A 3352-nucleotide genomic window follows, 5' to 3' on the forward strand; every position below is an offset into this window, starting at 1 on the left:
CCACCCCACCCCTTATATCCACCAATGCATTTATGTATGTGCTCTTGCGATTGACCTTTTTGCACTCACAATGATTGCATTAATATTTAGTTATTTTTCATACATTTTTTTATAATAACCAGACACGATTACCTATTATAAGAAATTGATATGATTATACAGCATAGTGCACCAAATGTGTTTAAATAACAACTTTATATTTAATATCAATGGAAAGATTTCCACCCAATCGACCCATGGATTGATTGATTGTATCTTGTTTAACGTCTCTCTCGAGAATTTTTTACTCATATGGAGACGTTACCAAGACCGGTGAACGGCTTTAAATTTAGGCCTTTGCTCGGCGCTTACGGCCATTAAGCAGTGAGGGTTCTTTAGCGTGCCACATCTACTGTGACACTGGGCATCCGTTTTGAAGGTCATCTCCGAGGACCAGTGACATTCACACCTGATACTGAGCGTTTGGCAATGGAACTGTCACTACCTGTTTCAACAACTCAGGTCTGTCGCGGCCGGGATTCGAACCCTGGCCTTCCGCATGCGGGGCGAACGCTCTAACCTCTAGACCACCACCGCGGCTCGACCCATTGATCTCAAGGCTCATATCAGCTATCTTGCTCTCACAAATATATATGTCTCTTCATAAGTTTATGAGTCCTACTTGTAGTCTCACACTGAAACAAAAACTCGCTTGGATAACTTAGAATGCATGCATATTGCATTCACAGTATATATGCACTGAGTGTGTGTAACGGGTGGGGGGGGGGGGGGGGTGGGGGGGTTAGAAAATGAGAAATTCAAACACATTGATTAAAGTTATAAAATTGGTATTTTATTTTCATTTAGAAATGTTTACTGATTTTGATATATCAAAAACTTAGAATAATCAACAATGACACTTCCTCTATATTTATACAATATTATTGTCTTTAAAAAAGACATGTAATACATGAGTACATGTACTTGTTTTCCATTAAATTCACACTTTAGTATGTTGCACAATATATCCATTGCTCTGGGCTCACAAATACATTATTGATTCTATCCAAGTCCCACATTTTGCAGAAGTTCTTGAATTTTCTCTGTAACCTGTAAAGTTGTGGGGTCCAGGGGATATGACATCATCAATGTAAATGAATTACCTGTTATAAAAAATATATTCTGTATATTCAAATATTGAAAAAAAGATGAATATCTAATATACTAAGAATTGTCTTTATAAATGTCTGGTGTTAAAATGAAAAATTCTATCTTACTAAGATAGAAAATATTGTACCTTTCTTGCTGATTTTCATGGCAAATTGCTGTTGAAGTTGTTGGCTGGAAGCCCATTTCAACTTGCACTGGTCCTTAGGATGATGCTTAGAAAAAAATCATCATAATTAATATTTGCACAGTCAGTATTAATCATCAATTACACTGTGTCAGACAATGTCAATTTTAAAATTGTGTGTCTCAAGGCATGTTTAGTGAACTTTAAAATGCTGATATATTGAAAATTACACACATAACATGTATTTTATTATGTTAATTTTTAAAATCTTGTCTGAAATCAGTATTGCATATGTAACACTACATCTATGTTAAATGTGTGCAGTGCAGCAATGTGAACTCTTGCAGTAGTAGTACATCTGCATGATTGTTATTTATTTCATATTGTTATAGTTACCTTCTATTTAAACTGTACATACCCTCCCACCCCCGGGTCCTTAATGAGGTGAATAAACATCATAATTATCATATTACAATATGAGATGACAGATATGTTTTCATAAACTGCCAGTTCATTCTAATAATATCAAAACAAGTCAACTCTAGATTTATCAGACCTGTCTCCTTTACGGAATGTGGGTCAAGAGAAGGACATACATATCTTATTTTCATACAAGACATTTATTTGCCTATGAGGGGGGCTTGTGATTTTACAAATATTTTAAATAAAGTTTTGTAGACCTACATGCTTGCATGAAACATGAAACCCCAGATTTGAAATATCTCTTAGGTCAATGAAATTTTAAGATACTATAAGTACTATCATTTATACCAAATAGAATTTTAGTGCCCCCCCCCCCCCCCCTCAAACTTGTGAGGGCCCTAATTTTTTCTAAACCTGGCATATACATGACATCCATTTACAATTACATGCACATGTAGGAGTTATATTTTGGGCACATATGGAATACATAAATGCACAAAAAATGAAACAGCTCCAAATTGTGCGTTTATAGATGTTATTGATGTATATTGGTGAATATAATTATTGTACTCACCGAAGTCGATCTTTAACTTGTAATCCGAGTGGAAGACCACAAGTCCCAGGGTCTGAATCCGTGAATCTCTGTCAAGCGCACTCTAGCTATATCGTCGTCTGTCTCAGACCGAAATTTCTCTGCAACTGGCGGGAAATATATTACTGCGCCGTCCCTTCCGGTACTGTTCACCCCTTCGTCCCGCAGAAGATCGTCCCTAACACTCGGACCATACAACACCCTTCCCCCTTTTAAAAAAGAGAGGAAGGGGACTCAATCCTCACAAACACAACTGTACTTAAGTCTAAATTCTTCCTTGAATTCTTCTAAAAATCTTATGAAATCCTGGCTTGGTATGGAAACGGGGACCCGTAAACACGGGGTATTAACACATCTCTCCACACATCCTATGAAAAGTAATCTGAAGAGAATTTAACCAGGGAAAAAAAATCAGAAAAGTATGTGCTTTTCTGTCTCCAACATATATACAACACAAAAATATAAAGCACATCTAACAATGGAAATCCTGAATAATCAATGCATAGTTCAATTAAAAACAACGAAAATTAGATCATGAAAATCATCAAACACAATCATTGTCCTACCAAACACACAATTCAGTGACCAAATAATGCTACAGCATTCCTTGTTGTAGAGGTGGCCATGGTATCCAAATCCGTGTACCGTAGCGCTGCCAAAATCTCGGTGACTTCTCCAATATAAATTGGGCTGTTAATCCTTATTCCCTTTGGAGGCATGTAAGGAGAGTCGGTCTCGGCCAGCAGTCTATCCTCTGGAATATATCTCAATGCTGTCAGTTGATCTTGATCAAATTTGGTTAACAAGTGTGTGAATCCAAAATATGTAGACGGGAAAAATGATAGCCAAAGTTTAACTGTTGAAAGATTTCCGGTAAAACAATGTAACACTATCTTCTGGGAAGAGCTGCAATTTGATTTGAAATTTTGGAAAGCCTCGTGATACAAATGTGAAGAATACAAGTCGGTGTAATTACTACGAATGTGAACTACTACTGGTACTGTTGGTTTCAGCCCAGGACATAATTCCAAAAGGAAGGCTTTCTGTAATGACAGACTCGCTAC

At 36.8% G+C, this 3352-nt stretch overlaps 1 long non-coding RNA gene across 1 annotated transcript; it reads right to left on the reverse strand.

The window, feature by feature from the left end:
- Positions 1 to 815: 815 nt before the first annotated feature.
- LOC125682997 (uncharacterized) lies at positions 816 to 1402 on the reverse strand. The gene is made up of 2 exons (XR_008799308.1): positions 1277 to 1402; positions 816 to 1142 (listed from the first exon to the last, which is right to left on the reverse strand). It is a non-coding gene; the product is annotated as an uncharacterized LOC125682997 (long non-coding RNA).
- Positions 1403 to 3352: the final 1950 nt, after the last annotated feature.

This window comes from Ostrea edulis, chromosome 10, assembly GCF_947568905.1.
Source record: "Ostrea edulis chromosome 10, xbOstEdul1.1, whole genome shotgun sequence".
Taxonomy (NCBI): domain Eukaryota; kingdom Metazoa; phylum Mollusca; class Bivalvia; order Ostreida; family Ostreidae; genus Ostrea; species Ostrea edulis.